Source organism: Sinocyclocheilus anshuiensis, unplaced genomic scaffold, assembly GCF_001515605.1.
Source record: "Sinocyclocheilus anshuiensis isolate Anshui unplaced genomic scaffold, SAMN03320099.WGS_v1.1 scaffold848, whole genome shotgun sequence".
In the NCBI taxonomy this organism is placed as follows: Eukaryota; Metazoa; Chordata; class Actinopteri; order Cypriniformes; family Cyprinidae; genus Sinocyclocheilus; species Sinocyclocheilus anshuiensis.
The window spans coordinates 756,013-771,790 of NW_015549628.1; the positions used below are offsets into that span (position 1 = coordinate 756,013).

The 15,778-nt window shown below is 34.4% G+C and overlaps 1 pseudogene; it reads left to right on the forward strand.

The window, feature by feature from the left end:
• Positions 1-423: 423 nt before the first annotated feature.
• LOC107659527 (uncharacterized) lies at positions 424-6,681 on the forward strand (annotated as a pseudogene).
• The last annotated feature ends 9,097 nt before the right edge of the window (positions 6,682-15,778 follow it).

Here is a 15,778-nt window from a genome sequence, read left to right on the forward strand (position 1 = left end):
TACATTAATAAACAAATGTGTACCTAAAGTGAATAATGTATTTCACGTTCTTAATTTTGACATTATGATTTAGTTTTTTTATTATTAAGTGTATTTATAAATGGTTCAGGGGTTTTGGCACATTTAAATGTTACTTTTACAATCTTTACTTGCAGACAAGCAGGTTTTCATTTTCATCATTCATGGATTGTGCACCTCTACTGAGAGGATGTTTTGTAGCAAGTCCTACAGTGGGTACAAAAAATGGTACATGCCCTGATATGCCCTACGACACAGTGCACACAGATATAAGTGTGGTCTATAAGTACACTTTCATCTACATAAACGAAACTGCACACTATATTAAAACATTTCCTGTGGTCTAATGCACTAATCCTCTCATAGTGTGAGTCTTGTTTTGTCTCTTTTCTCACGCTCGCTGTAATGAAGTTTTTTATCTTTATAGTTTTTCAGCTCCTGATGGAGGTTCCGTCCTATAGTAAGTCAGTTATGATGTATATCTTTTTAAATACTGTATGTCCATATTTGCAGTGAAAAAGTGTCATTGTCTAAAATATTTCAGCATGTCTTACTGTTAAAGTGTGAAGTTTTAATATGCACATACAAAGACATAAACTACAACTGAACTAAAACATTCATTTTGCTATAGATTTTTTTTCCTATATGTAATCAGCTGTTAGAATCTGAAATATTAGCTTAATTTGGTTAAAGAAATCAGGCTGATCTACTTGATGTTTACATAATCAGAATATGATTAAAATTTTTGCTAATGTCAATACGCATATGTCTGATTGGGTTGTTTCAGCATCTCCTACTGTAAAAGTATCTCCAGATGTCATAAGAGAGTCCAGCTCAGTGAAGATCAGCTGTGAGACGCCAGCAGATGTTACAGTGAATCAGTGTTATTTCATCACAAACAGTGAGGAGAAGAATATAAAAACCAGTTGGAGATGTGAGCTCTATCTGACTGGTGCTGGAGTGCTCAGATGGGCAACTGTAAAATCACCTGGATCACTCAATATTTACTGTTACTACAAAATAATTGAAAAAGGTTTTATCATACCACAGTGGTATGAGGCTCCTCCTGCCACAGTGACGGTTCTAGGTGAGATATTTCACTGCTGTTCTTGTGGTTTGGAAACTGTTATTGCAGTGTTTTTAGTAACTTGATCATTTGTCTTCAAACAGATTCACTTCAGAAACCCTTCATACAGGGACGTGCACAGACATTTTTTGAGGGACAGGGGCTCAAGTGGGAAAAAGGGCACTTCTCATATTTATTAAAAAAAAATTCTAAACAAAACGTTAAATATTTTAGTGGTGTGCGATGTTGACAAAAATATATCTCAATATTTTCTGGAATTTTATCGATAATGATAATTACATGATATTTTGCTGAGAGTGTTATTATGCTGATATCTTAAGGGCTACCGTGGACAGCTGACTCCTAAAGTTTTTGATATTCTTCATATTATTGACAATTTTAATTTATTTATATGCACAGGAATAAAAACTGAACGTACATTATCTCATTGTTTTTTAGGTAAAAAAGAAGAAAACTAATTAATTTAATCAATTTAATTACTCAGTAGTCTGTGATATGTATATTTTTTCTTTTGTAAAAAATATATATATATATATCCATGAGCTGTAAATGATTAGCTTCTTATCTGATATAAACATATACGAATACATACAGTATGCCATAAAGATAAATGTTGATTCTTAGAAATAAAATAAGACCAATAAAAACTGATGTGGCCACTCAAGGAATTGGTATGGTGAGCATCACTATAATATTTACAATGATATTTTAAACCATAATTAATAAGAACTGCCTTAAGGGACTTGACTAGTACTTCATTGTTGTTTATATAATTTAGAGTTGTTCTAGATCTGCAGAGACATATTCTCTGATCACTTCTGTACCAGAAACATCTCAGCCCATATCTGCAGGTAAGAGAACATCATTCTCAGGAAATGATCTCTGATAAACTTAAAAGCAACAGATGTCACCATGTCAGCTTAAAGTTAGAAACACTGTTCAGTGACCACAGCTTCTCAGAAACTGGTACTGGTCTTCAGCAGATCAGTATTACTTACCACATCTTCTCTTACAAGAACATTTCACACCAAAATGAAAATCATTTACCATAAACGTCTCATAAAAGACAACAAACAACTTAAGCTTTATATTCCAAGTCTTCTGAAGTCATATGAAGATCTTTTCCCTTCATCGTGTAGATTGCTGCAGTGATGATGTATTTTTGTAGGCCAACCCAGAAGTAAGCATCACCATTGATGTGATTATGATTTAATAATTAGGCTACAATTTTAGTTGTCTTTATAATAAGAAATTATCCTCCATCCTGTACATATTGCTCATCATAGTAACAATACTAACTCTCAGTGATTTAGCATATCTAAGTAATTTAGCAGTAAACGTTTTGCAGATTTAAAATGTACATAATCCAAATGTAAAACATTAATAGTAAATTAATTTGTTTTGAGTTCATTTCTATAGAATGTTCCTAGTTGCCTGATCACTAATAAAATAAAAGATTCTCTCCGTTTTAAGCAAATGCACTGAGGGACTGCTCCACTGTGGTCCAAGCATATATTAAAGTATTTTGTTTACTTTCTATGTAAATTTGATTAATTGCCAAACACAAATATCACATATTAATGCCTTTTCAATGCACAAATATGAATTTGATCTTGCCCTATAATTCTGTGAACAAAACAAAGGCTTTAATGACATTCCCAGTATGTTTTAAACCTTTATAGAGTTAAGACTATATAATACAGTTAAGATAGTGATTGATGCATTTGATTAGGATAATATGATTATTTAAAAATATTTCAAATGATATGTGTATTACAAACCTTTAGATTTTGTATCTTTAAATTCAATTTACCAGCCCTCGGGTAATGAAATCTTTCTTTCATTAAAATTGTCATAGTGGTCATATTTGTTTTCACATAAGAGTTGTTAATATAGGCCTACCATGACGATGAGGTTTTACAACTCTAAACTTCCTCTCCAATCCAAAAACAGCATTTTTGATGCACACATTTAGGTGTAGAGAAACAGTGAGCTAATATGGAGGAAGTTGAACAAATATTAAATTCATCACAACACTGTTGCACAGAATGAGTCTGAGAAGAGATGATACTAATCATGATACTAAAGATGATCATGATACTAATGTAAAAAGTGTCAATGCTTAAAATACATTACACTAAAGCTTTATGACAAAAAGCTTGTTTATTAAGGTCAACACATCTTTTTTAAAGTGATTTGACTGGTTCAAATGGTTCTGCATTGCATTACAGATGTTTTGGTCAATAAACAACAGAAACAGGGTAATTCAGAGGAAAATGAGGTATGTGTAAACACTGTCACACCCCAAACCAGCATAACTGTCCATCATGAACACAATACTAACACATTTATTTCATGTGTGTCCTTAAGAATGTTTATCACCTGTACTGCACGATCCCTGACCAGCCAGTTCACTCCAATACAGTTCACGTGTACAGTTTGGTGAAGATGCACTGATGAGTCTCAAGTCTGGTTTGATTTTGTACATTAAAGTGTCTTTAATTACTGTCATTAAAAAAGTGTATTTTCATTATTCGGTGTTTGGTGTGGAATATACTGTGACCTCAGTGAATATCCTATCTTCTCTGGCAAACGTCACTAGTGCAATACCACTGTCACGGTGAAGCCGATGGAGTAGCTATCCAAAAGTCTTTTATTTTAAATAAACAGAAACAACAACAGAAATCCAAGAAATCGCAGGGGAACTGTCATGTTCTGTTGTTTCATTTTCATTTCATGGACTTTTAGTTTGTTTCTCTTTGTTTCCTGTTAACTTTTTCCAATGATCCTGCTTATCATCAGTTGTCATGGTTATTCATTGTTACTAATTAGAGCCCACCTGTTTTGTATTAAGTATGTTTGCCTGTGTATTTAAGCCCTTTAGTTCTTTCTGTTTGTTGTCTGGTGTTGGTTGTGTTTTAATACACACTGTTACTTTGTTACTCGTCTTTTGTGAGGTTTAATTAAAGTATCGCTCCTATTTAAACTTATTCCTTCTCTTTGTCAACCTTTGTGGACCATATTGTGACAACAACATTGTAAGAAGTGCTTGCACATTCAATATTCAATAGGAGCTAAACTAAAAATGTTATGATAAATGAAGATGTTTTACTTCTTTTCTGAAGGAATTTGAACCATCTGAAGGTTTGAACCAAATACTTTTTTCTTTTTCGTATTCTGGGTGACTCAAAAAAATAAATAAATTAAAAAAAAAAATTCTATGTTAGATCAGTTTTTCGAGGTCCATCATGTGACATTAGCTTCTCTTCCCACAAAACTGAGTTGATTACATCAGAGATGGAAGCGAGAATAATGATTCACATCCTGTTTTTAGTGAATCGTTAATTCCAGTGTGTCTTCAGCTTCAAAGATATTGTGATTGTTTACGAGTAGTGTGACCCTTACCACATGCTGCTGTGTGAAATATAGACTGACTGGCAGATCAAATGGGCATCTGATGCTCCAAGTCAAAGACAAAAGAGACACTCACTGACATCACTGATGATATTGCTGAGTTTCCACACATTTACAATGTTTTTTATGTTTATTTTGGTGTGTTTAGTAATTGTGAATGGATCCGTAGAGTGTTTTTTTTTTTTTTTTTGTCTTCTCCATTTTGTTTTTTATGGCACATTGACTTTATTTGTGTAAAAAAAGGCTTTGAGCATTTTCCCTCATTAGTTTTGCTGCACTGTTTACATACTTTGTGAATTATGGGAATTATTATTATTATTAATGATGTATTTATTTATTTATTTATTTATTTATTTTTACAATTGAAAATCATGTTCTGGTATTTTTTTCAGGTGTGGTTTGGTTTGCAGAGTAGTCCTAAATTATATGGACTCCTTATATCATTTGGATATCAGATGTCCTTTTGGACTCTCCAAGTGTCCTTTTTGAACTCACCTTGGAAAAAGCTTGCTGTGAATACAGTTTTGTGAGAATCATCCTGAATCTATTTATTTTCAAACATATCTTTAAATATCTATAAGGCCTCTAAACTATTATTTCAGATATTCTTGTTCATGCTCTATCATTTGCACATGATTGTGAGTGTGGTTTAATGATCTGAACTTTGATCTACACAAAACTGTTCAGTGCATTAAATGGTTTCCTGTGGTTTGATCTGCCACTTTCTAATTCAACCATTGTTTGAGTCTCATTCTGTCATTCACACTCGCTGTAATGGAGTTGTTCATCTTCATGTTTTTTTCAGCTCCTTGTGGAGGTTCAGTCTTACAGTAAAGGATCTCTGCTGTTTATTGCGTTCTTAAAAATTCCACATTGTCCACATTTATATTTATAGTGAACAAAGTTTCACAAAAATATTTCAACATGTCTGATCGGTGTGAAGATTTTATATGAGCACAAACCCATGAACTACAACAAACCTGACATATTCTTTTTTTTTATACATTAATGAGCAAACATTTGCACCTAATAAAGTGATGATAAAGTGAATACTATATTCCACATTTTTCATTTTGATATTATGATCCAATTTTTTTTCAAGTGTAGTAACGGTACAGGCATTTTTGGCACATTTATGTTACTTTTAACTACCTTCCTTCTTTTAGTGTGAGTCTTTGCCCCAGATCTGCTGTCTGTTAAAATGAAGACAGCTGTACATGTGGTCTCACGATCTACATTAATTTTCATAGAAATGAAGCACAATGCATTAAATAGTTTGTGGTCAGATGAACTCCTAATTCACCTATTGTGAGAGTCTTATTCTCTTTTCTCACACTCACTGTAATGGAGTTGTTCATCTTCATAGTTTTTCAGCTCCTTTCAACGTGTCTCTCAGAGGAGTCAGCCTGGAGTGCATCTTTTTATGTCATAGTGAACTCTTCACACGATCACTGAACAGCAGACAGCTGATCTGTGTTTATTCACTCAAGACTGAACCTGCGATCAGATCACCACACAGTGACACATACACCATCAGAAATAATAACTTTTCATACGTAAGCATTATTTAAATTAGAATGTAAACTAGAAACATAAAACAAAACAAAATGTCCAAGTGACCCCTTAATATTTAACATATTGGGCAATCAGGCAATTTTTTACTTGTGATTTTTCAGTCATTGGAAAAGTCATGCAAATGAGTAAAAATTTATTTAGTGAATATGTATATTTCTAGTTGTGCCCCGCTCTAAAATATTTCATTTGCTAGATATTCTTTTGTTTTTGGCTTTTGTTTTACTAAAAACACGTCAGAAACTAAGCAATTGAAATGTACCATTACCATCTTTTTATTTTATTCATTAGATCTTCCTCAGGCCAAGTTAACAGCATCTGCTTCAGTTATTTTGGAAACAGACACAGTTCAGCTGAGCTGTGAGAATACTGAAGATCTGAAGATGGAGATGTGTGTCTTTATCATAAATGGAAGAGAAAGTAACTCAAAACGGAGCTCATCATGTCAGCTCTCACTCACTGGATCTCAGATCAGTATTTGGACTGGAGGTCAGAGTTCATCTGTGAGGATAACCTGCTACTACACTGTGATGAAGAGACAAGTTCAAAAATAATCTGCTCACTCTGATCCAGTGATAGTGACAGTCTAGAGTATGTTATTTTTATATTCATATATTTAAATAGCTGATCTATATACAAAAGTAAAATTAATCATAAGAACAAATGACTAAACTTACAGTATAGCTACTGTATTCATCCAATGTGTGGGTTTTAACAGCGACCTCTACTGGTGAAATTTTGACTGAAACATTGTTAAATTCCATCAGCTGTTTTTATAGCAGTCACTGCTCTGCCTGATTCCACCAGAGTCAGAAACATGTATGTATATTTTTGTTTTGCTCATAAGAAAATATTAAATCTGTGTTAAATGTTATCTTAAGACATTAAATATCACTTGACAGGGCTATCAGATAGAAACACTGATGTCTGTAATCATAGTTAAGTTTTTACACTAATATTATTTAATCTGAGATTGTTTCTGTTGCAGCTGTTCCTCACACTGTTCATACTCACTCTGAAGGTTGTTTATTCACTCACAACTCAAAACTGCTATTCTGAATATTTGTACTTTTACAAAACTACCTTCCTTCTTTTAGTGTGAGTCTTTGCCCCAGATCTGTCACCTGTTAAAGTGATTATAGCGGTACATGTGGTCTCACGATCAACGTTCATCTTCATAGAAATGACCACACAGTGCATTAAATAGTTTGTGGTCTGATGAACCATTTCCTAATTCACTCACTGTGAGAGTCTCATTCAGTCTCTTTTCTCACACTCGCTGTAATGGAGTTCTTCATCTTCATAGTTTTTCAGCTCCTGATGGAGGTTCAGTCTTACAGTAAGTGATGTTTATTGTTTAAATTTGATGAAATACTGTATGTCCACATTTGTAGTAAAGCAAGTTTAATTGTCTAACACATTTCAGCATGTGTGATCAGTATACATGCACATCAGTACAACCTACAACCTCTCTGCTTATTATATTTGTTTTAAAAATCATCAGCCAATAACCTGATTAAACTAACATTTGAGTTCCTAGAAATAAGAAGGCTTTATTATTTGTATTTGGTCATGTAAACACATTATTTGGAATATCCACTGTAGTATTTACATCTGCACATGTTCATATGAAAGTAATTCTGGATGTTACTTGATTGAGAAATTGAGGAAAATGCAGCTATTGAAAATATACATTTTTAAAGGTGTCAAGACACTTGAAATAATTCCTTGAGGTTCACTTGTAATGTTAAATAATAAAGTTTTTTAACACACACACACAAATCCCACAGACTCAATCACACCGTTTTATAGCATTAAATAACAACCCAAAACCAAACTTATTGGAAAAATCAAAACTTAAACATACATCAGTGTGATAAGAACTACCTAAAATGACAGAAACCATATTTGGGAAAATTTTATTTTAAAGTGTAGGCTACCGGTAATTAGATTTTTTGTTTTGACTCAAACTAAAAATGTCCCATTCATTTACATGGAGAGGGGAGGGTTTATAACCTATAGGATAGAAGTGGTTCTTAACCACATATCTGGAGCCCCAAACACTGCATTTTTTGCATGTCTTCTCTGTCTGACACTCTCATTTGCTGTGTCCCAATTCATAGGCTATGTCCTTCGAAGGCTGCATTTGAAGGCCGATTGCGTCATGACGGCACGACGAAGGCTGTCTCAATTCAAGCACCGCGTCCTACGAAGGCTGCATTTGAAGGCCGAATGCGTCACCGCGGCGCGACGAATACCGTCCCAATTCATGATGCATCCTCCGAAGGCTGCATTTGAAGGCCGATTGCGTCACCGCGGCGCGACGAAGGCTGCCGCATGCATTTAAAACCTTAAGTAAAAGTATTATCCTTCATACTGTAATGTACTTAAGGTATGAAGAGTAAAAGTAGCCTATGTATTCTGCAGAAACAACTATATATGATGGTCTTGCATTAGTATTACTGCTTCACTACAGTGTACTGTATGTTGCATTTTACTTCTGAATATGTTCAAGGTTGTTACATTTAAAATACTTTATATAGGCCTACTGTTGGGCAGTTTAATGTACAACAGTGCATGATATTGTAAAGGACCATGTTTTTGTATTGTAGCTGTCCTATGAGAAAAAATATCATTTGTATGTGAATACTTATGGAATGTATTTCGTTACACTCCATCAGTTTGTTATTTTGGAGATGAAACAAACAAAGTTTATTGCTAAGTTGCTACAACTGCGAACCATATCAAGGCTGCTTCCGAAGCACTCGGACAGGTCTAGCCTCTGGAGGACTCTTCTTGTTGCCTAGCAACTTTGTCAGCTGCAGTAGACGAGCGGCAGTAACGTTTGTAAATTAACTTTTTATATTCAGCTACATAAAACTAAACATGGTTGAAAACCTGTTTAAATATGTTCACCATGGTCCATTTATGTACATAATAATCAATAATAGAATAAACAACATAAAATCACATTTTGGTAAGATATAAGTCGACATTTAATCGCTTTATATTTTGTATTTTTTCACGTCATTACAATATTAAAGTAAGTCTTACATTTGAAGTGTAATTCGGTAATTAAAAGTCAAAAACTAACAATTCAGGCTCCAGTTATTTTCGTTTTCATTAACAAATAACATATATGGCAGCTCTCTTCTCGCACCGTTGCCACGCGACAGGAGCATTAATCGGGAACACCTGCTGGCGCAATCAGGAAATTCTGCAAAGGCTAGACTCGGAGCGTCCTTCGAAGGCCGTGTCGGCCACATCCTTCGAAGGACCCGTCCTCCGTAGGATGCGGTCTTTGAATTGGGACACAGCTATTGTAGGTCTTGGAGACTCTGCTAATGAGCTGATGATCTGAATCAGGTGTGTCTGATAAAGGACACTATCATTAAAAATGTGCAGTATTGCGAGTGCTTCAGGAACATATTTGGGAACCATTGCAGACAGTCATCGGGGGCAATCAAAATGTTCTGGCTTCACTTTTTAGGATGTGTGCGGCAGAATTGGTCTGAAATTATTCGATTTTAAAGGACAGCTCCTTTAAAGGGGTCATATGATGCAATTTCAATTAGTCCTTTCTCTTTGGAGTGTTACAAGCTCTTGGTGCATAAAGAAGATCTGTAAAGTTGCAAAGACTAAAGTCTCAAATCCAAAGAGATATTCTTTATAAAAGTTAAGAGTCAGCCACGCCTACCTAAAATGGCTCGTTCTAACCCGTGCTGTTTACTGAGGAAATACTACAACTTTGCGCTGTGGATCGCCGGATCGGCTTTCACCGTGGAAGAAGCGGAGTCCAGCCCTCTGCAGTCATCTCTGTAGTAAATCTGCAGTAGGTTCTTATTTGCACATGTCTGGAAATGCCCAGTGGTGCTTTCTTTTTGGACTTTTGTACGTACTGCCATTTCAGAGTTTTTACACCTGGATATACCTCAAGACCCTCTGTTTTTTCTACTGTTAGATGACTCTGCTCTCAAGCTGAACTCTCATCAAAATAGGATTTTATTAGCAGCAAGCACTGCTGCCAAAAAGACTATTTTAAAACTGTGGATAGAACCATCCACCCCTGCAATCTTCATTTGGTTATCCTATTTTAGATACATTGTATTGCTGGAAGGTACAACTACCAAGCTCAACGGCACAAGTGACAAGACTATTCAGAGCTGGGCAATAATTGCAGAGATATTATTAGATAAGCTAAAATGTTGGCATTGTGACTGTGTAGACCTGATTATTTTTTTCTCCCCTTTATATATGTGAACAATTTTCATGGCATCTGTTTGTATAACAGTTCAGCAGAGTTTTGATTTATGCTCTCGATATAGGAAATTAAATTAAATAAAACTGTTGATAACAAAAAAACAGGCCTATAAATTCACATATAATTTCATGTAATGTTTTGGAGTCATGTGGAACCAATTTACGCTAAATCATGAAAAGCCAAAAAAAAAAAGAAAACCTTGATTAAATCAAATCATTAAATCATTTTTACTTTTGACAGGCTCATGGCTTTTAGTGCTGGTTTTCACTGGTATTGGTTTATTTCTGTCTGGACTCATAGGAATCATCTGTCTGTGCCACTTTACCAGTAAGTACAATGTACAGGTTTAGTTGTGCATAAACTGAACTCCATAATATAGTAACATATGATGATAAAGTCTGTCTCTCTGCAGGTTCTGCTGATGTTCTCACAGAGCTGAACTACACCTCCTGCCAGATGGAAACAACATCTCTTTTAACTTCCTCAAAACATGGATGACCTGTTTATGTTCTTCACTTGTTGCCTCTGAAGAAAAAAATGATATGTACAGAAAGATAATACAGCATAAAGCAACTTAATTCATATTCTGATCAGCAGGCCAGACAGAATCTGAATTTTGATTTTGGGAGAAAATACATTTTATATTGGTGAAATGTTAAATGTAGCTGAAAGCATCTGTGAGTCATCTGTGGAGTTCAGTGATGCCGAATCAGTCTGAGACTAGCGATTGGTACAGATCTGAGGCTTAAAAAATATTAAATCTAATTCATGTCGTTTTTCAAATACTTTTTAAATCATATATTGTAATATATACATGTACACAAAGTTGCAGTATGTTATAAACAATTTCACAAAATTGGCATAGTGACTTACTTGTTTAAGCTGTATTATTTTCTGTCAATTGTCTGATCAATGAGCAACTAAACCGCTTGACTTTTGTAAGCATGTTTTATGCATTGTTGAGCAAACGTGTACCTAATAAAGTGACTTTAATGTGAATAATGTATTCCAGTCTTAATTTTGATACTATGAGCTATTCTTTTTCAAGTGTATTAATTGTACAGGTGTTTTGGCACATTTATATGTTACTTTTACAAAACTACCTTTTCTTATCTTTTAGTGTGAGTCTTTGCCCCAGATCTGTCATCTGTTCAAGTGAAGACAGCTGTACATATGGTCTCACGATCAACGTTCATCTTCATAGAAATGACCACACAGTGCAGTAAATAGTTTGCGGTCTGATTAACCATTTCCTAATTCACTCACTGTAAGAGTCTCATTCAGTCTCTTTTCTCACACTCGCTGTAATGGAGTTCTTCATCTTCATGGTTTTTCAGCTCCTGATGGAGGTTCAGTCTTACAGTAAGTGATGTTTATTATTTCATTTTGATTAAATGATGTATGTCCACATTTGTCTAACTTATTTCAGCATTTGTGTTCAGTACATTTTTGTAATACTGCACACACTTGAACCGCATTAGGCGTATTAGTTTTACATTAGCCATGTCATGAAAATTCATTACCTGGTTGCAATTACCTGATAAAACATTTGAGTTCCTAAAAATCAGAAGCTTTTATTCATTGGATTTGGTCGTGTAAACACCCTTGGAATATCCACTGTAGTATTCATTTATATCTGCACATGTTCATATGAAAGTCATTCCTTGTGTTCCTTGAATAAGAAATTGAGAAAAGTGCAGGTATTGAAAATATAAATTTTTAGGGGTCGAGACACCGGATTTAATATGTTCCTTGAGGCTCACTTATAATGTTAATAAGGTTTTGTGCATGCTGTTTTTATAGCATCAAATAACTAAAACCAAACTTATTAGAAAAATCACTTAAACATACATCAGTGTGATAAGAACTACCTAAATGACAGAAACCATCTTTGGAAAAAATGTACTTGTAATTTGTACGTGTATTCGTTTTTTTTATTTTGGCTCAAACTAAAATGTCCCATCCATTTACATGCATCACGATCCCTGACTATGATTCTTGTGTCTCTGTTCATGGACACCTTTACCAAAAAGTAGTATACTTCAAGTTTATTTTAGTAAGTATACTTAAGTAAAGTTCAAGTATATTTTTAAGTATACTTTATGTAGTAAGTATACAAATATCAGTGTACTAGTTTCATTGGTCGACATTTTATTCCATAATGTTACACAGTTTTGATGCTGTTTTATGTCTGATGATCGTGTTAGAATACATGTGGAAGCATCTGTTGTTTCGGTTTCTTCTTCACTTGTGTTTTTTGGAAATTCTGTACAGAAGATGTGTACTAGCACCCTCTACAGTATAACAATGAAAACAAATATATATAGAGTATAGCTCAAATATATTTAGACTTTTTCTAAGTATAAGTCAAGTATACTTAAATGTCATTTTAAGTATATTTCTGAGAAGTACATAAAGCCCATTTCTGAGAAGTACATAAAAAGTAGACTAAAAGTATACTTTCCTATTTTTAGTTTAAAAGAAGTATACTAATAGCACACTTGAATAAACTTCTTTTTCGTAAGGGCATGGACATTGCTCCTGCTCTTGCTCAGTGTTCCATTGTTATTTACCTGCGTTTGTTTTCTCGTTTTGTCAATAAACCACTTGCATTTGGATCCACCTCACTTCGTCTGTGTCCCAGCATAACAGAATGAAACAAACATGGGTAAATAACAAAGGAACACTGAGCAAGAGCAGGAGCAAGACCAGAAATCCAAGACAGAAGCATCAACAGTGAAACACAGACAGGAATCATGACAACATGGTAAGGGCAGGGTTTATGACCTATACTAGTAGTTCTCAAGCAAATTTCTAGAGCCTCAAACACTGCACATTTTGCATGTCTTCTTTGTCTGACACACTCATTTTATAATACGTGGGACATGTAAGCAATGAAACATGATGTTTTACAAAGACTTCGTATTTGTAAAAGGATAAAGGCAAATTTGATTTCTCATGTCATGACACTTTTAAAGTAATAAATAAATAAATAAATATTTCCGTAAATGAAAATAAATTAACATTAACATTTTGAAATCTCTCATGTCCAATATTTTACTATTCATTGTTTACATGGGTGCTGTTGCAAAGACATTTATGAGTTTGCTTAAAGGGTAAAACCAAAACATGGACCGTAGTTGGAAAATGATGCATGTAAACATGGTCTATAAAGAGATTTAATGACTGATTGATCTGATTTGTTGCAGAATTTCCTAAAGTAAAAGTATCTCCAGATGTCATAAGAGAGTCCAGCTCAGTGAAGATCAGCTGTGAGACAGAACCACATGTAATAGTGAATAAATGTCATTTCTACATAAACGGAGAGGAGAAGAAAATGAAAACCAGTTCATCATGTGAGCTGGATCTCACTGGTGCTGAAGTGCTCAGATGGGCAGCTGTAAAATCAACTGAATTGATCCACATTTACTGCTACTACATAATTGCGAGAGGCTCATTAACATCATCTGATTCTGATCCTGCCACAGTGACGGTTCTAGGTGAGATATTTTTTTACTGATCATGGATTATTTTACTTTATACAGATTCACTTGAGAAACTCATCATCAGTTAGTGATGAAGATGTTACACCTATAGGGCACTTCTGGATGGATTGGATAATATTTGTAAAGACCGTTTCAATAGACTGTAATAGTACCGATTAAGATACTGTCCCAGTGACAAGCTTTTGTACCCCTAAAGATTCATCACTAAATTCATCAAATCAATTGTTAATACTAATGTTTGTGTTGTTATTTTCCCTCCAAAACCACACATTACTAAAGAAGTAACAATATTTGTTTTTGTTATTTGAGGATCTGTTTCTCCAACAAGCAAGCTTTGCTTTAAAGTTGATAATAATGTAAAACGGCTCTCTATAATGCTGATAAATTGTCTCTGCAGTTCCAACATCAAACACCACTGAACAAACTACTACAACAGCCATGAAAACCTGTGAGTAATTGAGTTTGTAAATCAATTATTCTTACTCCATTCTGAATGTCCTGAAAACGACAATCATTCTTTTAATTTAATGAGTATTTGTCGAGCATTTACTATCTACGGTACATCACCACACATTTCACAATGTCTTTTCATCAGCATTAACTGTAAAGTCCACTTCTGAAACTACAACATACAGTAAAACTAGTAAGTTGCTAATAATAGCTTTTCTGGTTATTTTAGATTAAATCTGAGAAATGATTTCCTTCTAAAAACTGATTGCCCTTGCAATGTTATTTTTTATTAGCAGACCTCCAATTCAAGACAACCCCGCCAAACAGTACAGCAAAGGAAACCATATGTAAGTTCATCCACTCTTTCTTGATGGTAAAAGTCACTGTGTAGAATTAATATGTTGGATTCAAAAGTTCAAATATAGCTGGGAATTATTTTCAAAGTTTATTGGTACATCAGTAACTCATAGTGGTAGTTCCTGAATATAAACAGTAAACACAGAGAATTTAACAAAGAGTCTCATGACTGTGCTGCTTAACAGTAGAATGTCAGAAAATAGTGAAGGCCAGAATGCACTACATGACTTTTGCCCAGATTTTTGCCCTTATTTACAGTCTGGATACATTCATGCTAGTTGGCTAAAGTCAGAGCACATTTGTTTTGACAGATTTCATAGGAAATCGTGTAGTGTATGATGGTCACTTCATTTTTTAGTTTCAGTCTGAGGATATCAAACATGTTTGATATTTTTGAGCTGATTTTAGAGCACATAAGCTGTGTCCCAATTCAGAGGCTGCATCCTTTCGAAGGACACCGAATTTAAAGTCACGTCTTCAAAGGCTGTGAAGGTCGGGCCCATTGTTAAATGGGACTGTCTAGCCTACGAAGTAAATACAGGTGTGAATGGGGTCTGAAATGTTTTGATCCACTTTCAGATGTAGTTGAAAACGTATTTGACCAGATTGCTTTTATAGTGTAAACGCTCATGTGGTCGAATACAAACCACCGCTAAAGACCACCTCCTCTCTGCCTACTGATCTAAGTCTTAAACATTAGAGGACGTGTTGCTGAAGCACGATAACAGATGGGATTTAAACTTTGCAGACTGAATTCATACATCTGGTTTGAAGGTGAAAAAATGTAAAAAGCACAATGTTCTCTTACCAGTCCTGATTCAAACACAAACGAACACAGAATAAATTATTTGATCATTACACACAATAAAAAATAAAACAAATCTTTCTCAGTTTTTTTTATGTATCACTTCAATTATCAGGTGGACTGATGTATCTACAGTGTCCATATTAAACATGATAATACACATAAACATGTATTAAAGTGTTTGTTTTGTTTTGACACAGATACATTGTTTATAGTGCTGGTCTCCACTGGTGTTGCTGTAATTTTGTCTGGACTCATGGGACTCATCTGTCTGTGCTGGTTTGCATGTAAGTATTTTAATGTCAATT